Source organism: Poecilia reticulata, chromosome 4 (assembly GCF_904066995.2).
Source record: "Poecilia reticulata chromosome 4, P_reticulata-male-v2, whole genome shotgun sequence".
NCBI lineage: Eukaryota > Metazoa > Chordata > Actinopteri > Cyprinodontiformes > Poeciliidae > Poecilia > Poecilia reticulata.
This window is the reverse complement of record NC_088833.1, coordinates 29,402,728-29,427,070: the sequence shown is the minus strand read 5'-3', so window position 1 is coordinate 29,427,070 and position 24,343 is coordinate 29,402,728. Positions and strand designations below refer to the sequence as shown.

The window sequence follows — 24,343 nt, the reverse complement described above, 5'->3', positions numbered from 1 at the left end:
CATTGTTTACCAATTATGTAATTTATTACAAATTCTGTTTTTTTTCTTCATGTTGGTAACAGTAATGGTAGCAGTGGAATGACTGATCACATCATAAAGGGATTAAGGGCTTAGAGCCACTTTTCTATATTTCTTTTTTTTTTTCAAAATGCAATATTACAGCATGTCTGTGGTTACGTACTGTAACATAGACTCATTTAATGATTTCTCTCTTTACCTAGGTTGTTCAATCACTAGATGTAATGTTAGTACTTATAACTGGTTATGTTATTTTATACTTTCCATACTGTTCTGTAATTTATTTCATAAGCAATAGTGTTGCTTACTATGCATTTCAGGCCAATATATTGGAAATAACGATAGACTTGGGTTTGGTTAAGACATCTTGTAAACATCCTGAAATAAAAGAGAAAAACGACATACAGACATGAAGTCAGTGAAATCGCTGATAAATTGATTTATTAAGCAGAAATAAAGTTAAAATCCATTTATAAAGGCTGACCTTCACCATCCCGCCTGCTTTGCCTTCATTGAGGTCTCAGCTCTGGAAAGTTGAGCAAAATGCTGCTGCATGTAAATGAAGGTCTGCTGAGTGGGCAGAAATGTTTCTGCCCGGCACTCCGGCCCTGATTCAGAGCCTTCCAACTCTGTTGTTATTACAGTTAATGACAGCGTCTCATCTGAATGACTAACGTCCAGTCAAGTGCTGTGTGTGACTCGTTCCTTTTTGGCTTTTCTCTTGTTCACTTTACTGCGAAGGACGTCTTCCTGGTCCAAACCGTGGCGGAGGCTAGCATCCTCATCATGAAGTTTTGTGTTCTTCAGTGATGAAAAGAGCAGCTTATTAAGCAGAATCTGTTGGAATTAAATAGATCTCATAAGAGACGGATGGGACAGAAAGTCCTCAGTTTAGTTAATCTTTGCAAAAATGATTAATAGGGTACCGGATAACTAAAAGGACAACGCTGCTGTTAGCAGGTTAATTAGCCAATCATAGTAACGTTGCCTCACATCACTGCTGGCTTTATATTAGTAATATTTTTCGTGGAATAGCATGCAGCCCAGTCTCTGCGCAGTAGTACAAAACAGCATATCTTCTTGCATATTACCGCCAAAAGACTTCCCCTGCTCCAAATTTAGAATTTAGAGCAGGTTCTGTTTGGTGGCTGTCCACTGTGATTAGTGTGACGGAGATCACAAAGCTTTCACTAAATTTGCAGCTTTTCATTCATGAATCTCCTTATTAGAAAGCTTCAAGTGCTTCATTCAATCAGGATCTCATTTCAAGGCACTTTTTGACCCACTGTGACAGAAATGGATTATATATATTTGTCTTGTTTGGAATAAAAACAGTCAGCAGTAGGTTTTTCATTCTTTGTTAAGATCTCTTGTTTACATGTGCAACTAAGTCAATTAGATTATCGCCAAAAAGTCAAATTCATAAAATAAAAAATGATGTGTTGTCTTGACAACCGTCCAACAAACAGTCACATCCTCCATAAGGAGGGTAAACTAAGAAAGGTGATTATTAAAGAAGCTGGCTGTTCATACAGTCCTGCATTACAAATCAATTTATTGGAATGTTATGTGGAAGGAAAATGTGCGGTAGAAAAAGGCGTGTCAGTATTGAGAGGATTGCTGAGTGAAGTCCATTCCAGAGTTGACAAGGCATGGACTACAGCAGGAGCCACTAAACCAGGGGTGTTCAACCTGCAGCTCCGGAGCCGTGAGTGGCTCTTGGGCAGGATTTGGGGGGCATTGCCCGCCTACAAAGTCGGACGTGTCCTCCCTGGACTGGAAGCTATTTTTCCTTTTTTTTTCTTTTTTACCTCAGAGTGACCAACTTTCTATTTTTCCTTTCTCTATTTGATACAGTAGGTATAAAATAGCCTACCGCACATCCCATATCTGTGCCCTCTGTCTCTTACACTTTTTCACCTGCTACAACATCCATTGTTAAAATGTTGTTTTGTGTTTTTCCGAGCCACCTTTGAATGCAACATGAGCACTAACATGCTTGCGTTGGTTGTACACCTGTGTGGCAGCAACTGAGACCTGCTGCTATGCAGAGACACATGTGTTTTAGAATCCTGGCAACAAATTAACAAAAGACAAAAAAAAAAAATATGTTTTTTTTTTCCCCCGCCAAACTAACAGAGTGAGCTGAGTGACGCTGTGGGACGCAGGTAATGTTAGCTAAATGATGAGTAGCTAGAGCCAATATTGTTAAACTTGTTAACAGGAATGGGCTACTAGTATTGTTGTAATCTAATGTCGTACTGGTTGCATTTATTTGAGTAACTTTTTGGTACTTAGAAGAGTAGTCTTACTGCACTTTTTTATTTGACTTGAGTAATATTATTATTGCTACTCTTACTTGAGGAGATGGATTTTGCTTTTAAAGAAATAGACTTCACAGATTTTAAACCTTAGATTTCTGAAACTTATGAGCTAATGTTTATGCAAATTTGAGCTTAATTACTCAACATTTTACATGTCACTGTTTATATCCTTATTGTTCATTTTGCAATAATAAACATGGTTATTTTATTTGAAAGGGTACATAAAGATTTGTTTATGTATTTATTTAAAGTAAAAGCTCGTTTACTCTGCCCCTCCCCCCTCGGGAGCTGGGCGTGACTCAAGCAATCCTTCTTCATTAATAGGAATGTATATTTAAAATAAATCAAAACTTTTTATAACATAGAAACATAGCTAATGATATTCTCATTAATTCACCAACACCTGTAATCATGACGGCTCAACTCTTCAAAGTATTTACACTCTTCTCCCGCACAGAGGAAACCTGCAGGTGCTAGAAGTCAGAGGACTCGTCAAAGGTCAAAGGTCAGCAGCTAGCATTATCCCACCCAGGTTAAAAGTGACAGCTCAACCACACACTTCACCCACCCCCTAATTGACTTCCAAACGCTGCGGATCTTTAGTTGTGGAGTAACTCCTCAGCATTAACTGCAGCTGTAAAGTCAATATGACTTTATTAGTGACTCCGTCTCCATCGACGGGCCCTACTTGCACTTTTGACCTCAAATAACTGATCCGCCGTCTGGAGACTGCTCTCTGGCTCGTCCCTCTTCCTTTCTTTCCTTCCTTCCGTCACTTACTCTGTCATTATTCCGCCTCTCAATGATCATGTCACCCTCCGACTCCAAATCCCGGAAGAGTGCGGGCGGCCAGGAAATTCGATATTGTTGCTTCCCCTCCTTTTTTTTCGGAGTCCATCGGTAAACCTCGCTAATCCGTAAAGCCAACCTTGGATTTGAGCCGCTGAATCTGAAGGGAAAGTAATTGGGTTGTTGCTAATAATTGGATTTTCTGCAGCTTGGATATAAAAAAAATAACAATGTTCAGACCAGACTAAGCCCACACCTTTTTAAGCTTCAGTTCATAGGCTGAGGCAAGCCCCAGGTTGCACATAGAAAATGATTAACATTTAAAATCTGCTTTCAGCCTCTGTGTTTTTAAATAGAGCTGTTTGAAAGCTCTAATTTTTGATAAGAATGCTTTAAGCCCTTGTAAGATGGACTGAGTGGGTCATTAACCAAAAAAAAAAAAAAAATTGTACATTAGCTGCCTGCAACAAAAAAGGAGAGGGGGTAAGAAAATCTTTGTAAGCTGAGGAAAGGATCTAATGATTTAAAGACATTCAGAGGCATTTCTTTTTATCATGGTGCTGAAAACCAGACACATGAATATGACGGACTGGATGCATTAGTGTGAACAGAGCTGAGTGGTAGAGTTGCTGGGCAGGTGTGCTCTGTGAGGCTAGAGACTGCATCTCCAAGGCGGAGCTTTGTGGAAAGAGGCGGGGCTTTGACCAGGTGTTTAGGCAATGGTTACCATGGGAGATTAAAGGACTTCTCAGACTTTTATGAAAGAATCAAATCAACACTCCAGGTATGTTTTGATGAAAGAATAACATTAAAGTGCATCAAGAATAGATGCAGAGTACTCTGTGTCTCACTTATATATATGTTATATTATTTATTTATTTATTTTGTTATTTTTATTACAATGTAATAAACTAAATTGCCTATTATTTTTAAACTTTTTTTGAGCTTTACATAATGTTATTCTATCATCAAAAACAAACCCGGAGTGTTGCCTTAATTCTTCCATGCATGTTTGAGAAATCCTTTAATCTCCATGGCAACTATCCAGCTCTAAAAAACAACTGATTATCCCTAGCCCCGCCTTCGAGGACAAATCTCCTCTTTCCCCTCATCAGTTTCTAAAATTTTGCCTCACAGAGCACATCTCCCTACGACTCCCCCTTCAGCTCCTTCAGACTAGCCAGCAGCAGTTTGCAAGCACTGGGTGGACCTGTTGTTGGAGCCATGTTGTGATGACTTCCTGAAGGCGGCGTTTCAGAAAAAGTAGGAGTTTTTAAAGTGACAGAAGCCCAATTTCAAGGCATTTAATTACAAAGTCAGATTTCTTATATAGGTGTACGATATATTTTATAACAAACGAAAGTAACATAGTTATTTGGTTGTGCTAAAGAAATAGCAGTATATCACTGGAAAATACTACCCTCCTAATCATTTAAATCCATTAAAAGTTTTGAATCTTCCCACTAGTAAATATTATACATCCACATATTGTTTAATTTATTTAGTTATTTATTATAACATTGGTATTTATTTTTTGTAAGGTTTTTAATGTTTGACTACAATTTTATTTTCAGCCTTCAGATCAAGGACAAAAAAATGTAAGGGACAACAATGAGAAATGAACAAATAAAATATTTCAGTTTAAACTGTTTTGGCATATTTTTGACTGTTTTACCGAACTGTCTGTGTGGTAATCTGAAGTACAGCCAATATCAGGGGAAAAAACACCCAAAAAAACACTAAGGCTCCTGTGGGCTTTAGTTTCCAAACCGGCATTCACTGTTTGAAAAAGTCTCCAAGAAGCCATGGGAAGCGACGGAAATGAGCAGCGTACCACATGTCGGGGCCCGTCCATAGACCGGGGGGCCGGGGACGGGCGGGTGGGGGGAGACAACAATGCTCCCCATCGTGTCTTTGAGGTCCCAGCCCAGATTATTGGGAAGGAGCGAACCTCATGTTGCTTTAAGGGAACAGCGGAGGGCCTCGCCTCGCCGTGCTCTCTCATTCGCCTAACCACCCAACTCACCCCCTCACCCCCTGGATGATACAGTGAAGTCATCCTCACTGTTCTCCCCTGTGAAGCTATTAGATCTCGAGGCATGCTGGCTTCACAAAGCACCACTCTAACGGCCAACGTCTTCCAAACAAGTTCTCTCTATACGGCAAATCCATAGGCTCCTACAAATGTTATTGTGCTCCAGATCCCTGCTGGGTCCAGCGAAAGTCAGTTTTGTGCTGCAAAAACATGATTACACACTTGGATGTGCTGAAAGGTTGAAAAACTTGCAAAAACAAGAGGGAAAAAAAGCTTTCTCTAGTGAGTGAAGTAGGCCTCTCAGGTCTGAAAGATAACGGTGTGGTCAGGTGGATGGAGGATTATTAACATTAAAAGTCAAAACGTGAGTTCTTAAATGATATTCATAGTAACTGTAGGTAAAATAAAACGATATAGACACTATGGTGAACCAGGTAGCAGTGCAGGTTGCAGGATTGAAATGCTGTCTGTCTCTCACAGACGGCAAGGAGCCCCCCCCCCCCAACAATCCCCCCATCATTTTCTTTATTACTACACACTAAAGGTCAAAGCTCAAAGAGAATCTTCATGGAGTGACTAAAATTATATGTAATTCTGCTGCAATAGCAGGAACAAAGAACTCAAAGAGCACAGTTATTTTCAGAAAGCTGTAATTTTGTAATTTCAAATAAGGACAAAGCTATACGCACAAGCCGATTCATGAGTATTGGTAAAAAAAAATTGAAAGAAAAACGGAGATTATAGAACTATGTTGGAATAACAAAAGGGTTTGATGTGTTGTAGTTAAATGTAAAAGAGAGGAAACACATGCATGCATACCTAGCTCCGTTTGCAACTAGCTCATAAAACCAAGTGGCATTTGGAAATGAGCTTACGAACTGGAAATGGACCAAAATGATGTATGCGGCATGTCCGATACCGGACAGACCGAACGGTACGAGAAGAACTGACACAAAAACCTGAGCTGCTTGCCATGTGCATAGATGTATGTATGCAGAAGATAAGTTTAAAGTGATACATTTCAAACGGGACGTTTATCTCTGATAGGAAACAAGATGAGCATCTCTCTGCTTTCTAATCATCCCACTAGGCTGATTTAAGGAGAGTGGCAACAGCAAATGAGGCGGATTAGCAGACCTTTCCAAAAAATGTCATCCAGCAGATGGTAATAATCTGTTGGTATGTGATGATACATACAGCAACCGTCTTCAGTCAGAGGTCACTTCAGGTTTGTTGCAAGACTGACTGCTACTGGAGATCGTTAATCCTTGAAGATAGTTGGATGATATTAGTTTAGATATATGTGTGTGTATATATATATATATATATATATATATATGACCCTATATTATTTTTGGTATTTTTTCAGTCCTTGTTTTACACGCATGCATGGCTAACATGGTTTGCAATCACATTTTGAACTATTTCCTATGGATAGGGTGAAGAAAGTTCTAGAAATGTTTATCTGGAACTTTGTGGCTAAGTTTACACATTGATAGATGGATAGATAACTTTGTAAAAGTACCATTAAAGGGAAATAAATAACTGCCACTTATCAATTACTTAAAGTATGAAAACATAAAAAAAACATAAACGTATTATATAGTCAACAATTGTAAAAATCGGTAACAAACATTACATTTTGTCAAGTTCCATCATCAAAATCATCAAATATGTTGGTCAATATTCCAGTGATTATGGATCAAAAGCATCTGCTTTTTAGTCTTAAAGGAACTGTGTTTCAGCTGTTTAGCAGTTTTCTGGAAGTTTGTTCCATATTAGTAGTGCATAGAAGCTGAATTCTGCCTCTTATCTAAAGTAATAACTGTCTGTGTTTTTCACATTTTAAAGTCAGACAACTTGATTGAACTACAGTTTGAAATTTAACACTTAATCTGAGGCGTCATTAAGGACCGAAGAGACGTCTGAAATAGTTTTGTAAAAGAATAATCTGTAGACTATATGATGATATTATCTCCTGTGTGAGGGGCCACGAGAGAATGAACGGTGGCGTTTCATGTAAAAAATAGAAATAAAACCACGCTGAAACTCACTGACTCTCAGAGCTCCTCTGTGTGACCCTGACTTCCTTTGCTCACCCTGCACTATCCACCAGAATTCACTCTTTTTTTTCTTTTTCATTCCCCCCTTCCTCCATCCCCTGAGCCTGTATTGTCTCGGGGGACACAAATAAATCAGTGTTCTCCCCCCTTTTTATCTGTGTTGGAAAATAATTAAAAAGAGGGCGCTGAATTGTGTACAAGCTGAATCCTCTGTTCAGTAAGCCACCTCCATCTAAGAAACCCCCACCAACACAACCACCTCTCCTTCCTCCTCATTCCTCTCCCTCCTCTTTTTTTTTTTTTTTTTTTTATCTTAATAATATGTTCTGCTCTGTTTAAGATTGAGATCAAATACTCTCTCATAGAGCTGAGGTAATTAGATTTCACTATGTAAATGGCCTTTAAAGCACGCTCAGAGTGTGAGGCCCTGTGCTCACATTTGTTCGCTGCACTGCTGCCTCCCTCAGGTCATTTGTGTATGAATCACTTGGCATCGCTCAGCGCTCCGCCGCCATAGCAGAACATAAACGGGAGCCGCTCACTGAGTCACTCTGGAAGAAGAAAAGAAGGAAAAAAAATGCAAGCGACTTTATTCGTAAAGTCGCTTGCATTTTGAAATAAAAAATAAAAAAAATTACTGTAATAATTTATCATTAGGTCACCATTATTCCAGAAAAATCCCAGAAAGTAGTGTGAGCTGAATTTCACGGTGTGTAATTGAGACGTGAAGCTGCTTTCAGTGATGGATTTGTTGTTGTTCAAATACTATCCTTCAATTTGTTTTCTTTTTTGTTTGGAGTCAGAAGGTTGATGTTGTCTTTCTTATAAAGCCAAAAGAGAGCAGATATTGTCTTAAGGAGACGAAAGGAAGTAGTGACATCACTGATGTAAAAAAAACAGCAGGCTCCTGTTTTTAGTGGTACAGTCAAATCCTGGAAAGGGGACCATATGTCGGGCCTCCTCTCCGTTCCTCGCGGGCCCCCCGTCAAGCCGCCCCTGCACACCAATTAAGCTGCTATTAACATATATTTTTTATTAATTGCCCTATCACCGTGGAAGCACAGAGATGCGTTAAAGGGCCGGTCGGGCAGATCTCGTGGCATGGCGGCGTTCTCACAGAGAGCGACAGCTGAAGGAATCAGGTCAGGTTATATGAGCATGGACAACTCAACAGATTTGTTTGTTATTGATAGCAGCAATCAATTCAATTAGTTTCCCTAATTCACTGAATGCCTGATGAGATTAGCAGGGGGAATGTTTTGTCATTTACTGTCTAATGTATGCATGAGTTTCTCCTTCAGCAGGGAACAGCACTCATTTCTTTTTTTCCTCTCTCTCTTTGTGCACTCGCTGTTTCATAACGACAGCTTTCCATTTCCTCCGGAGTAATTGGACTGCCCTGTTAGATTATCCGGTCTAAATTGTAATACTAATTATAAAGCCTAACAGTTGTGTCGCATCAATAGTCTATTAGGATTAATTAAGATAGGAAGTGACAGCTGACGATTAAGCGCATCAGTCGCAGTTCGACGATGCAGAGGTCAAACGATCAAGTTCCTCTCTGTCAGAGGAATGCCCAGACTCAAAATAAAAAAATAAATGATGCAAATGATGTGCTGTCCTATGTCTGGTGCGCTTTTTAATTGTTTTTATTCTTTCCTTCTTTCTGTTTTTTTTTTTTTGTACTGTTGCATTGCGTGCAGATTTAAAGCCCAGACTGCCGTACTGCAGCGAAAGAAACGATTTCATAATTGATTATGCTTCTAATTAAAAAGCATACAATTAGTGGAAGATATTGATAGTTCAGCATGTGCCTTTTAACCCCGAAGCTGTCCAGCTACTCCCAGAGGAGACGTGTGTCCTTTCGTGTTAATGATGGAAACGACTTTTAGATAACGAGGCTGTCCCAGACAATCAGCTGTGTTTACACACTGACCCGGACTTCTGCTGGCTCGGTCCCTGGATCTCTCTCTGTGCCTTTAGACGCGCCAATATCACTGTAATTATACAACAACAAACCACAGAGGCCGCCGTTTCTATGACGGTGTCTTCAGTCATTCTGCACATGGACTGTTCTCAAATTACAAAGGGAAAAGCGCTGCTCTGAAAAACCTTGAGAGTAAGACAGATTTAACATTGGCATATGAATCGATCAGTATCTAGTTCCTGCCAACATGCAAATTTGAGGCGAATTATTCATACTCCTGACAGTTAGATGTGACATTATTTTTATTTTAATCAAGTTTGTTTCTGATAGAAAATAGGGACATGTCTCCAAACAGAGCAATACAAATGAGTATTAGTTTTGAAAACAATAATAATTTGCTAGTTTTAAATCACATTTTGCTAAAACACAAAAATCTTCATTGGGACTGATCCAGTTCTTTTTAAAATTTCTGATCAGCTATTTTTTATGTTTTCATTAGAATTTCTGCCGTTTATGTTTGGTGATTGGCTCCATGTCTTTGAGGTTGGATGATCTTCTTGCCATCATCCTAATCTGTACCTCCTTCTACAATACTATCAGATCCTGGTTAAGAATCTGGTTGGGCTAAACTAAAAAGTTAGCTAAAAAATTTGTTGTGCTAAACCTGAAGCACTAATCATGAACATTGGTTCTGTTGATGGTAACGCACTACACCAATACGGTATTTAGAGAACGCTAATGCTAAAACTAAAACACAAACTTCAATTCAAATACCTCAACCCTCGAACACCAATTTAAAGTTGACATCATCGTTTACATGTTCTCTTATGACATCAAGTATTTACGTTTGTCTTGTTTTACAAAACAACCACATAAATTAGTGCTTCAGAATTTGTCTGGAAAAATGTATTTACCTAAAGCTAAGTGTGCTAAACATTTTTAGAGTTAGCAAAAGTGCTAAAGAACTAAATAAAAACTTAGCTCTGCTAACTAGTTAGCAGAAGTGTGCACTTTAAACCTAGTCTGCTTGTGGTGTTTACATTTGGACCTATTTATTTGGATATGAAGATGTCTGCTTCTTAGCTTGACAGCCTGCACTGCAAACTCTTATTCTGAAGTATAAAAGGAATTTGTTTTTGTAATATCCTATTACCTTGACATAGTTGACAGAAAGGTTGACAGAACTCTGCTGCTAGCCCTGTATAAAAATGTGTTTAAAAATAAAAAAAAACCCAAGCTTTGCATGTTTCTGAAATATTTGACAGACATAAAATCATAACTGATTTAAATTAAAAAGAAAAAAAAAACTTTATTAATCCCAAATAGAAACGAAGTGCTGTTTTCACCACGTCTCATTTCATCCAGGCACCCTCAGAGTTGTGAAATAAATTCTTCACTCAGAATAAGTTATTTAAAAAACTATTTGTTTAAAAATGTATTCTAAAGTAGGAATTGTTTTTCTTTTTCCAGAAAATAACAACAAATCTTGCCCTATGCTGTTTATTTTTTTTTCTCTTTTTTTGTCAGTGCAAATATTATATCTCATGAGCTGGATGCATCCATTCACCTCCACTCGGTGGTTCTGATGTCCATCAGCGCCGTCACCTCACAGTATAACAGCTTTAGCTGGACGCTTGTCTGGATTCTCCCTCTACCTGCACTAGTTTTCTTTCCCCAAAAGTGCAAAAGCATTCGTGTTTGACATGGACATTCACTCCAAATTCTACACTCCCTGCAAATTTGAACATATTTGTCTGTCTTCTGCCTTGCTGGTAGGCCGGGAACAGACTGGCAGCCTGTCCGGTGTGTACTCTGCCACCTGCAGCTGGGGACGGCTCCGCAGCTGCCATGACCCTGAGGAGGACGATGGGGATATGAATCAAAATGAAGGTGGCACGGCCTGCATCAGCTGCCACTACAAGACACATTTGATTAGCCGTTCAGAATCTGAACTGTTTAATTACAAGCTTAGAGTTGTATTTAATATGAACTGCTTTCTGTTCTGTGCAATGTTTATTTACTTGCGTTGTAATATCTGTGTTGCTCATGTACAGTTGTTAAAACTTGGCAGGAATTCCTATGTCTGCATGTTCACCCTGAACACGTAATCCTGGGATATTGAACTGATTCATGTATTTCATCTAAATATGAGTAGTTACTGGTGGTTTAATCTGATATCTTACACGGTTGTTCAGTGTTTCCTGCAGAAAACTGCTAACCCGCGAGCTACGGCGTTCCACCAGAGGCCCACTGCATTTTGGTATTAAAAAATGTTACAAAAATTTTGAGGTGTACAAGCAGGCATCATAATTTGGAAATGGTGTGTGAGGCCAACGGGCAGAAGCAGGTAGTGCCCACACTCTCATATCCAGTTCAATATGGCGACTATAAACTTTAGCTTAATCTGTCTTTACTGTTACTGTTGCATAAAAACCCCTATTTTAAACAAACAACGCTTAGCCTGGTGGAGTGGGAAAGTAAAACCCGGTGGCCCGCCAGGCTTATATAAAACACTGGGGGGAAACTCTGGGTTGATGGTTCTTTCCATGTGTTCTCTTTCTGTAAAAGGAAAGAGAACATTGGAAATATTTGCCTAAATTTAAACGTATGAAATCCCCTTTTACCCTAAGTGGCTCAGGTTCTTCCCGATATCTCACATAGTCACTCTTCCATGATTTTTTTCTAGAAAATATCTTTCATGGTGTGTGCTGGATCTGGCACTTACAAACATTTGACATGCGAACAAGTTGCCAGATTAGAAATGGAGAAAAAAGAAAATTGTAATTTTTGTTTTTATGCAAAATATACTTATGAAGAAACCACTCTATACTCTGTGCCATTTCAGATGTTTAAAAATGTAAACTTTGTGTTTAAAATCAGCTTGCTTGTAAATCTGAGGAGTTTTCTGAGAGGTTGCTGTGACCAGTCACAAATGTCATCCAGTTGAGACTTTATTCAAAACGACTTAAGTTCCCCTCTCCTATTTAGTTTTTTATCATGTGTTCAATTTAGATTGATTCATTTCTCTATTAGGTTTTATTGATTATAGTTAATGACTAAGATTACCATTTGTTCAGAATTTTTCATTCATTTTTCTCTTTTTACTGTTGTAAATTGAGATTATTGTTAATCGAGCAAAAAAACAAATTACCTTTCAGTGAAACAATGTTACAATATTTAAGAGAAGAAATACATGAAACTGAATGTCTAAGTTCTCTAATTTACAATTTATTCATCTTTGAGCACAAGCGAAATATCCTATAACAGTAAATGTCATATATCCAGTTTCTGTTGTTGGTATTTATTTACTTTCTTTCTAGTAACTAAACTGTAATAGTTTTTTCTTAAGGTGGGCTGAGAGGAGGAAGGGGGTCAGCAGGGTTTATGTCTAGATTGTGTGATGATGTTTACCACAACTGATATTTGAGATCTACAGTTCTGTAATAAACAGTGATGTCTGGCGTTGATGAATCTTGTTGAAGTGCGAGAGGAAAGTCTCCTGAGAGCATTCTGTATATTGATATGTTAGAAGTGCAAAGACTGCGTTCAAGTCCCGTGCAGCGGGGGTCTCTTAAGGGGCCGGACTGCTGGGGGGCACACTTACCCCAGAGCTCCCCAAGGAGCAGCGTTGATATCAGCAATAAAACCCTCCAAAATACAGTGGGAGAGTTCTAATGTCAGCTATCGATAGAAGTAATCCACATGCCACGAACACGAAAACTGAGAAATGTCAGTGGAAGACACGGCGTATTCAGCAGCAGAAAGCGCTGTAGCATCTGTTCTTAAATGGCTTAATCTTTCATGGAGGCCAGCGGAACGTGGAGCAATGCTAAACTACTTGTCAAGACAAATATTTCCAGCAGACTCCATTTGTATAATGGAAGGGGGTTGGGGGGAGAGAGATATAAGCGGGCACTAAAAGTGTTTCTTCTGCCTCTTGCCCCCTGGCATCCAGCTTTCTCCTTCCCCTTATCCGGCACAAAGAGTGCATTGTTAGCAGAGCCATTACAAACAGTCCTGACTACACTGGACGACATATGGCTCAGGGGAGAACACTATAGATTGCAAGCGGTGGAAGAAAAGAGAAAGTTCATCAGACCCATCTCATCTGACCTTGCAGGGGGAGGGAAACGCGGAGGGACACCAGCGCTGAATGGACAGATTTTCCGAATGCTTTGAATTCCGTTAGGATGGCGGGGAAGAGAGAAAGGCGAGATGCTCGAATAAATAGATTTGTCCTATAAAGTGTAAGTGGTGTGATGCCCATTTCTTCAGAGGGATGACATTAGGGGGACTGGTTTGTATTGATGGCTGCACAAAGGGGGCCAAAGAGCGCACACAATGAGGAATCAACGGGAGCACGGAGAGATTAAGGTTGATATATTTTAGCCTTATAGCTTTAGGTCTTTTCATTTTCCAAACACAAAGAGGAAGAATGAAGGAGCATTGGGTCTTAAATGCCTTCTTCCTCTCTTTTGGTTTATTTTAATTTATTAGTCACAGGTCCCCCCATCCCGGATGACAACAAAAAAAAAAAACCCTTCTCGGATCGGATGTATTACTTATGACATCCCAGTTTTCATCCGTTCACAATTTCTACATTAGAGCTAAACCTCTGCAGCTGGAATCTCACGGCTGAGTTCGCCCGAGCCCATGAATTATTGAAACCTTCAGAGCCACTGGCAGGCAGGTTGAGGGGAGTTCATGTCCAAAGCCGAGCTTCAGATTCACAGACATCCCAACAGGAGTGTACTACAGAAAAAAAAGCTACTAATAAAAATTTCATTGAAATGAGACAGAGGGTGTGTGTGTGTGTGTGTGTGTGTGTGTGAGGGGAGGGGGGTGGATATTGCTAGCATTCTTCCCCAGCATCAGTATGAAATCTTAATCTGAGTTAATGGAAGAGATATGAAAGCCTTTCTGAATTCAAACACAAGCGGTGCATAATTTATAAATTATTGTCAGAAAAGTGATTCCGCTCTGAGATTTACTCCCTTTTAGATGGAAGCCGACTCGGCGAACATCGTGTTTTTGACCTCTGACGGCAGGAGATTTTACAGTAGAGCTGTCGATATCATCAGGTAAACTGGACAGGTTTTTTGTTTTAAGGAGAAGAAAACTTCAACCAAAGTGCTCCGAAAGAGAGAGAGGGAGAAAGAGAGAAAGTATGAGTTGTAACCTAGGCTAGCCGGGATGATGTATGGTGAGTAAACGAAACAGCCTCCGGAGGCAGCTGTGTAAGACTCCTTTTGTCCTGAAGGTTGACAGTTTGCTAAAAGCTTCGTAACGTCTCCAACATACCGCCGAGCCGAGTGTTATCGCAAAAAGCCTTCCCCTCTCTTATTTTTTTTTTCTTTCCTCCTTATTCCAATTACACAAGATATGTTTGCACGGCACGCACTGCGGCTAATTCACAGTGACAGCTTCCTCTTCCTGCCGCGTGTGGCGGCGTAATAGAAACGGTGTCCCGCGCTGGAAAACATTCCTCACTAATGTAGCCCAGCGTGTCCAGCGCCGAGCTTGAGCTTGTTCCTACTCCATTACATGGCAGGGAACAGGTCCTGATTAGGATTAGCACATGTAACTCCCCCCTCCCCGAAGACAGCCCGGTTCAATCATCCCGACTCCCGCGCCCTGTTCCCACTCAGCAGCCTCTCTGTTAGCCAGGCCTGCAGCTTAGCTCTCATTCTTCTTAACCCGAGCAAGAGTTAGCTTTTCTTTAGCTTACCAAGCCAATTACATAGATAACCTGGCCTCTTTGGATGCCAGTTATTGTCCTTGAACTAATTATTGGCCTTTATCAGGCCTGAGGACATGCATAGGATCACTTTATTATTATCGTCTCTTTTTCTTACAGCACAATGGAATCTTTTTTTAAGACCAGTATTATGTGTTTTCCAGCCACAAAGTTAAATTTTATAGCACAATAAAGTAGCTGTTAAATTCAGTTGTAACAAAAATGCTGTATAGGCTACATCAAATATGACTAAAAGAAATTGGAGTTTCTAATTTAACACCTTGAAATTAGGCTTCTGTCTCTTTAAGACAATCCTGCTCTTTCTGAAACTCCACCTTCAGGAAGTCATCACAATATGGCTCCTCTATGAATCCTTTAATAACTTCTTTTTTTTTTTTTTTTAACCAGCGTTGCACTGAAAAGTAGCTCCTAGAATGAAGTCAGCAGATGTGTAGTTCCACCAGGTGTTTGCTAATTGCTCCTGGCTAGTCTGAAGGGGCTGGGTGGATGCTGCACCTCGAAGGTGGAGCTAGGTCCACCCAGGTGTTTTGCACAGCTGAATGGTTGCCATGGAGATTTCTCAAGACATGCATAAAAGAATCAAGGCAAGACTCCAGGTATGTTTTTAATGAGGAATAACATAATACGATGTAAACGTCAAAAACGTTTTTACCTGACACTGCCCCTTTCTGCCGCACAAAAAAATTGGCAAAACGGTAAAAAAAAGAATATGAGTCCAAATATCAATAAAACAGGCTGAATGACAACACTTTGCCTGATTACGGTTCAAATTTATCTGAATTATGGTCTGGCCAATAAGTTTTTCCATCTGGTGGTTCTTCAGTTGGGCTACATGGGATTCACACCAAATGTATATATATATAATTTATTTTATTTTTAAAAAAAATGCAAAAATGACTCGTACTGCTACGAAATTATTACGTTATTTTTTCTTTTCACGGTTTGACCAAAATGATCCTTAAACCTTGCAGATTAGGTTTGAAACTGTTTTGATTTTGCCAACATGTTTTTTTTTTAATTAATTTTGTTGAAATATTTACTATATTTACATGTATATAAATACTTTGAAACACAAGTTTAATATTCTATATATCATATTTAAATTACTTGTAATTTCACATTTGTGTTGCATATTTTATATCACAAATTTGTACATTTGTATTTGTTCATATGTTACACTGGATGTGAGTAGCATGTCAACAAAGAAGAAATTTCCCCTTATGAATCAATAAAGTATAAAACTGTGCTAGTCTTGTTTCAGCCAGCTGACCGGCAAAGTGCAGCAATTTGTAGAGGAGGGAGAGGCCTAATTCTATGACACTGACTCAATAAATGTCCCACACAGACGGTAATTACTGTGTTTTTCCACACATTTAAAATGCACGGGCGAAAGAAAAGTCGCTGTCTGTTATCCCTAACGCTCCTCGATGTTTGTGTCACTAAATGGTAAAAAAGGCGAGGCTGCAGACGCAGAGCGACGGCTTGTTGTACTGCGGCGGGGCGGCTGGATGTTCCCAGACTTGGCAGGGCGAGGCTAAGAGAGTACATGGTTGGCTGAGTCAGGCATATCCAAGGTGATAAAAGCATAAAAAGGAGACATGAATGTTAGATGGGGTGCTGAAGTCTACACTGCAAACTTACTTAGAACAGCGACGCCGTGGCTTTCTTAATGTGAATAAATGGATGTGGGTCTCTGTACCCCTTCTGCTTTCGCATGTTTTCCTCTGGATTCCAAGTTGATGAAGCTCCCAAAAGCCTCAAGGCGGCAAAAAGCCAGGCAGCTCCCTCATTACCCTCCATTTACCGGCATCTGCAGCCATAGGCTGGCGAGAACCGAATGGAAACGTGGAAAATATTCCTTATGGTCATTTTTCCTCCCCGTTGCTTATGAACATGAACCAACCAACCAGCAATACTATTGTAATTGTTTTTGCTTCAGTAGTTTTCAAATGAATTGTTTTATATCTGTTTTTGATTATTTTACTGTAATTAATGTCAATTTTAACTATTTATTAAAATCAACTGCTGACGGGACTTTTTAGGGACCAAAGTTAATCCAGTTAATAAAACTAACAAAATAATGAAAACTAAAACTGAGGAAACATTGTTGTTAACTGGAATAAATAAACGTGGATTGTGTTTGTGAATTAATTCATTCATGAACACAATCAGTTTATGTCAGCTGTTGGCCAGTAACGGCGGCTATGCTAGTCTGCAGTTTGGCGTCGGCAAAAATTGGTAGAAAACACCAGTCGGTTGGTTGTTCAACAATAATTGAATACATTAATAAAACTAATATATAATGAAAAAACCCAAAAAGTATTGTAACCCTGGAAGAGACGAGTGTTTCAAATTAGCGATGATGCAGGGATTAGATTGACTTGATCTATGTTTGCTGTATTTGTCCCTATTAAATAAACAATAAAATAAAAAAATATCAAAATTTTCAATTTGCATGTTTATAAGACAAAGCTAAAGAGCATGCATGATCACGTCAGATGACACAAACGTCAAGTTGAGGCTCGTAAATCGAAGCTGTCGGTTATAATTTATTGACGACTGAGCGTTCTCTCTTCCTGCTTTAATTAGGACAGCTTGTTAATTCAAGCTAGTTAGGGAGCAGGCAGCTTATGTGTTGGATGTCGTTAAGATATCCAACAACTTCATCACCGAGGGCCAATCCATAATTCACCCTCTGTTCATGTGTGACTAAGAGGGCTTTATTTTGGAGCAGCCTTAACGGGGTAAAGTCATGTGGAAAAAGGTTTGCTGCACTGTGCCGCGCCGACTCTCTCTGTCCCGCCAAGTGGAAGACTTAAGAAGTGTAAAAGCTGCCTTTTGGAGAGGCCAGAGTGGACTGAGGGGAGCGACTCTTGGCGGATGAGGAGAGGTCACATGACGCGGGGGCCGTGTGCGGTGGGAGCAATTTCTCGACCTTCTAACTGTGGCTGAGGCGATGCTGTTCATCTTTGGGAGGCTACCCGTGTCAGGTGCAGCGCCTTGGCTCCGGCGGGGTGGGGGCTCGTCCGGGGGGATCCGCTGTGCACTCCGAAGTGTCCATGCTGGGGAAGGAGGAAAAAAAAAAAGACAACAAACACACACCTGCGAGATGTCCCTGGACCGGAGGTGCTCGCTCACTCAGCTTTACTTTACAGTTTCTCTTGTGGGACCCCGGGGCCTGACCACTCCACTCCGGCTCCATCTAACTCCTGAACTCCCTTCCCTGTCCATTTCTTTTTTTTTTTTTCAACCTAATTTTTCCTCCCCTCTGCTTCTCCACCATCCCCCCCATCACATCCATCACCGGACTCCAGCATCCATCTGTTGTCTTCCCACTCTACCCCTAGCTTGTTATTCTTCTTCTTTTAGCTTCTCCAAATGATTTCGCTGCCTGCTGACCAACATTTCAAACTCTCCTCTTTCATTTACTGAGACGGGAAGAAGAAAGTTGAGCATGCATGAATAAAACACCAAAAGCTACCGTATAACCTCATGTTCTTAGCTCCCATGCTGGATGCTTCTTCCTCAGCTAATTCCCCTGATAGATTTGAGATATTTTACAGCAAATCTGCAGCAGAAGCTTGATCTACTTGAAGAAATGCGTTTCATTCCTTTCGGGTTTTTTTTCTCTTTTTTTTTCGGTTCACTTTCACCTGATTTGAGTGCATGTGCTAGCCAGGACGCGATAGCATCCTGGCCCTCGTCCCGCCACTTGCATATTCATCCGGTCTAGGTGCTAATTTGTGTGTTTCATGGCTGTACCCACAAGCTTGTTTGCACGCCCCGCTCCACCTGGGCTTGTTTTGGCGTCCTGTCAAAGCCCAGGCCTGGTGAAACAAACAGCGTCTGTGAAGAAAAATACCCATGCATGTTTAATTACAACAGGACGCTCTCTCCGTCTCGCTTTCTCCACAGACCTCCCCTCTGAGACGAGGGGCCTGCTTGTGACCCGGCGTTATTGTCGCCTTTTTTCAAGTATGGCAAGGAGGGAAAGAAAGAAGGTATTAATATTTAAAGTGCTTGCTGCAGTACAGCTGTACACACACACACTCTCTCTCTCTCTCTCTCTCTCTCTCTCTCTCTCTCTCTCTCTCTCTCTCACACACACACACACCCTTAAAATCACACAAAGGCAAATATAAGTATATCTTTTCTGAATTAAAAAAATTAAACATCTGGTGTTGAAATATTGAATTTTTTTTGTCCTTTTAAATTTTTTTGATATACAAACATAGAAAAGCTGCATTTTAAGCTTAGAATGTACACAAGAGAAAACTATTTGACGCTTGTGATATTAAAATGACTATTGCAATTTTCATTTGGAAATTCGATTACAAAGAAAACCTATCGCTATTGTTCATGAACAATTTTAAATGGGGAAACTCCATTGGGGGCATTAATATATACTTAAACCTTCTTTAAGCAAACAAACTTCTTTCTATAGTGACATTAAAGCTGCAGTATGCAACATTAGGATTTTTGCATATTTGTTAAAACTGTTATGTCCTGATAGTACAATATGAGATGGATCATTTCTCTACCTTCTCCCTGTGGTTTTACTGCCATCTGCAGAAATGCACCAATCCCTGTCAGAAACAACCAATCAGAGCCAGCAGGAGGGTCTTAGCGCTGTCAGTCAGCCGCATATACACGCCACTCACACCAGCAACAGCTGGTTCACCACAATGAATCCAACTGTGAATCCTCAGGCTAGTTAGCATGGCCACTGATGACAGTGGATAATCAGTTTTTCTGTAATGGTACTGTAATTTTTCTCCACCATTAGCACATTAGCCAGTTGGATTGATATCTTTCCAAGCTACATCCACAGATGCATGAAACCTGATTTTCGCTCGACTAAATCAGATCCATGAGGTTAGCTTGGCCAGGCGTGGTCAAGATACATAATTTCAACAACGCCGACATTTTACGAACCACACATCTCTGAAACTTTATAAGAGTACAGGCTACGGAGTGAACAAGTCACAGAGTGTAAGTGCTGAAAAAATTGTCGTCCTGATCTCATGCACCTATTTTCTGAATGGAAACATCTTGTCTTTTTTTTTTTTTTTTTTTTTTTTGCTGTAACATTAATTGGACTTGAATAAACCTGAACCTGAATGTACATGTGGCGATCATAAAGAAATAAGGATCTGAATGAAACGAGAGAAACTGTTGGCTATGTTTTGTTGCTATGATGCTAGCAGTTAGCATGGCAACATGGACGTAGTTCAAATTATATTTTAGGACTATAAACAACTGTTTTATTCAGGTGTGATGAGGTGGAGAAAAGCCACATATTAAATAAGCCCTGATGTTGTCGGTGTGAGTGCATACCTCGACTCGCCTGTGAGATTTTCTGGCTGTTTCTCCAGACTGAGATCACTCTGACTGCTGCTCACTGCATGGAAGAACCTGACTGCCTACAACTATTCCTCTCAACTCTACTGCACAAAATACAACCTTCAGGCTCCAAAACTTCCTCAGTGTTGTTTCAGGAATGTAGTTTCCTGCTTAATAACCCCCACTGAAACATTTATCCTCCTGCAACACACAGAGACGTCAACAGCCGTGTTGGTTTGTCTGTTTTGTTGATTTCTAAGACAATCCAGTAAAACAGTTCACCACATTTGCATGGAAGCCTCACGTTGTCAAGCGTCGTGTTAAGAAAGTGGGTCTAGGCGGCATTACAGTAGCTGCTTGTGGTAAACAGCCAGACTGTCAAAGCTAACAGCAAGAGGCCGTCCTTTAACCTGGCAGAATAACATATCGAGACGTAGGGGGTCTTCAGGTCCCCCCTAGGTTTTGTACTGCTAGCGCAGCCTTTGTCAAGGTTACATATTTTAGGTAGTTATTTATGATATTCTTTGTTAATTTTAGCTTGAAATATGGTGCATTTTGGCAATATTATGACACCTAAACTTGAAGAAAATTAAACTTCTCCCTAATTTTTTGCATTCAAAGTCTCATAATCGGTTAAACGAGACATCTCCTGGATTCGCTCTCTTAGGGGAGTGAATTTTAAGCAACATAAACTCACAGTACTCAGCAGTATGAAAACAGCTACTGCGAGGCAAAACAATGGGCTCATCACACAGAAGTGGAGAAGGCGGGAGCCTTGTTTTCTCGCAGGCCTGACCTCTTTTTTCCCGAAGTGTCACATTATACGCAACGCGTCTCCTTTGCATTCAAAAGGTCAGAAAGATAAATCAAAATCTGCAAACCTGACTGGCCTGATTCATCACGGCAAGCCGGGTCAAAGTGTGAGCTGTAATCAGAATTTACCCTCAGACGGAAGATGAATTGTCTTTGTTCTCTAAGTGTTTCCGTGGAACGGGACGATCCGGCGCTCCTCACAAACATACGTCTCTAATTAAGTTCGTCGGTGAAGTCCCCGTTTTCTTCTGAAGGAGGCTGAGTTTCATTGTTACTACTTTTCACACTTTTCGCGTGAGGGTAGAGACTAATTTACCCCTCGAGGTCCCGGCGATGTTTATTGGCTTTGTGACACTTGTTCTGGTTAGATAATCCGTGATGATGCAATTCTCTGAAATGAAACACTCTCCCAGCTAGTAGAGTTCCAGTTTGGATCTGGGCCTGAGAGGGCTTTAGCTCCCCGTCTCAGTGTTCCCACCCCCCACCCCCCGCCAGCCCCCCTGCTGAGACATTAATTAAGGCTCCTTTTAGATCCGTTTTCAGCAGTTGCCCCTGTAACGCTCTTGCTCAGTTAAAACCTGCTCATGCAGGTGGCCCCGATGATCTCACAACAAGCTCCTTAATTAACTTGAAGTTGTAACAAATAGCTACACTTTTGTCTCCCTTGTTTTCCCCTTTCTGCCTCTCTTTGTTTCCCTCTCTCAGAGTATCTTCTGTTGAACGTCTGAAATTAAAATACCTAAAAGAAGGTTATTTTTCTTTTAACCCAGCGACTCTCCTCTGCTTGAACGTTCTGTCTTTCTCGCTCGCTAGCCTGTCATCTCTCGCGGAGGATGATCACGAGAACAGGCAGAGGTTCAGGAAGGAGTGGAGCGCTGCCATCGAAACAGGCATCACACCTCTCCCACACGGCGCTAATTAGACTTAATTATTAATACACTTTGATTTTTTTGCCTTGCTTCCCCACCATCAGGTGCCAAAGTATATTTTGCATGTTTCTATAAATGAAAGGAGTGAGGTTAATTGATTGATACTGAAGGGTTTTTTTTCCCCTCTCTCTCTTACCTTGCAAGTTAAATCAAAGGCAATGCCAGTTTAATTGATGGCATGAAAGTCAGTTTAGAAATTATTAAAGGTAAAGTTGAAAGGAGGATGTGATTCAGTAGCAAAGTTATTTTAAAAAATAAGTAAAGAATTTTTGTATAATTTCATATAAATCTATCAATTTATATATCTGACAGTCTATCTCTATTTTTTTATTAAGTAAAGAAGATTTGTATAATTTCATAGATAGCTAAATATATAGATGAAGTTGGTCCTACATTCATCCAATTGTCTATTCCCATTTTCTGCAGGGCTGCTTAACATGTTCATTTTGATGAAACAATTCCATAGATTTTAGCACAGATTTTTTTTTATGTACAAAGGTTCCTGCCAGAACCTTTGTACATAAAATGTACAAATGTAAAATGTAGATGCACAACCGACATCCGCCAACAGCAATCATGGATGACGAAGCTGCTTCTCTTGGCCCACTGGGAGTAAATGAGAACGTGATTGGATGCTGGAAAAAAAAACTATTATTCTATTCAAGTTGTGCTATAAAGTAGTTAGCCTATGAGTTGTGCTATTCAAACCTAAAATAGCATCTCAATGCTAAACATGTAGCAACAGCACCGACATCCCCCAGGCTAATGTCACAGTTCACTTTTCTAAAGAATTGGTTCATGTAGTTCCATGAATGATCCGGGTTCCTAAAACTTACCAATCTGATTGACACAAAACCTAAATGACAGATAACAAATAATAAATCTAATCATGAATCTGTTTGTTGAGCTTATATGGCTTCAAAAATCTAGCAGCAAAAATAATTTTTGAATTGAAATTATTTTTGTCAGTATATTTGATTAAAATTCAATTAATTGCGATTAATACTGACCCTACAAAAACTTGAGTAAAGCATTTTAAGAATACCACCACTACTTAATTTACTAATTAACCTTGAATTTAAAACTACTCTAATCACATAATTTAATACTGTTTTTAATTGTGGTAATTTTATGTGACTTTGTTCAGGGATTGTGTGGACATTGAATACCATATGATTTTTAGATTGCATCATTACTCACCTGCTCAGGCACTTCAGACGGACACTAAACTAAATCTGGTGAAATATTTTATTAAGGTCTTTTAACATGTTTTGTCTCTATTAATTAAGCCAATGAACTCATTTTATCTCCTTAAAAGGTGAATTAAAAATGCTTGCCGGATTAATGTATAGATCAGAAATCATACAAATATGTGGACACACTTTGCATAACATCAAAAACAGACAAATAGGTTTTAATTAAGGAAAGAAAACCCACAAAGTTTGACAAAAAGCAGACAGTTAAAATTCTTTTGTGATTGAACTTTTATTTTAAACACTTCATCTCTGTTCCCAGCCTGCATTGAAAAGTGCCTAAGTGACTCACCCATTAAATTGCTCTGACTTTGCTGCTGATCCCATGCTATTCCCTCTTTGGGGTGTGAGGACGGGGCGGTGGCTCGCCTTCGACCCCAAACTCATCACATGGACCAGTGCTAATACCCCTGGACCCGCGGCTTTCTCGTGCGCGGCTTTGGCACCTCAGAAATAGAATCACCTCTCCTCGCTACCAAACAAATAAATCCTTCCTCCCGTTCTGTTTTGATATGTAATGTATCAGTGTTTCACTCTTCTGAGATCTTGTTATGTGGCAAATCAGCGATGTGTCTCTCTGTGGCCACGCTTCATCTGTCAAACCGGATTTCTCCACCTCAAAATAATGATCCTCTGCTGCACCGAGGGCCCTGCTAAAGCATCTGCTTACTTAAGATGGCTTTGCACCGCCGCTGTGTGTAGGGAAACACCTGGCCCCCAAGAGGCGCCTGCAGTGGGTTACTAGTGGAGAGGCCCCTGACAGAAATGGGGGAGGCAAACAAGCACAGCATCAAGTGGCAGAGGGGGTTTGGATGTGTGAGTAAAGCTGTGGTCGTTGTCAGTGGATCTCCGCCAATGATGGATGTCGTAAAGATATATACCGTACTTATCAGCGTTGGGGTGTGCCAACAATCACAAAGAAGGGTGCCATGTCTTATCTGGAGAGCCATTCTCCGTGGTATTGAGTAAGTCATTTGTACAACTGCAGTATGCTCCATAAGTACAGTGTGGTGTCTCTGATAGCTTTGAAAGGGTTCATTAAGCAGTCATCTGTATATTGTCTAACGTATCTCTAGAACCCATCCCATGGT

General features: G+C 40.1%; 1 long non-coding RNA gene across 1 annotated transcript in view; it reads left to right on the top strand.

Moving 5' to 3' along the window:
* LOC103463974 (uncharacterized) overlaps positions 1-12,441 on the top strand; it is a 69,859-nt gene extending 57,418 nt beyond the window's left edge. Inside the window, exon 3 of the long non-coding RNA XR_533563.2 lies at positions 10,933-12,441. This is a non-coding gene — a long non-coding RNA (uncharacterized LOC103463974). The remainder of the gene's footprint in view (positions 1-10,932) is intronic.
* The last annotated feature ends 11,902 nt before the right edge of the window (positions 12,442-24,343 follow it).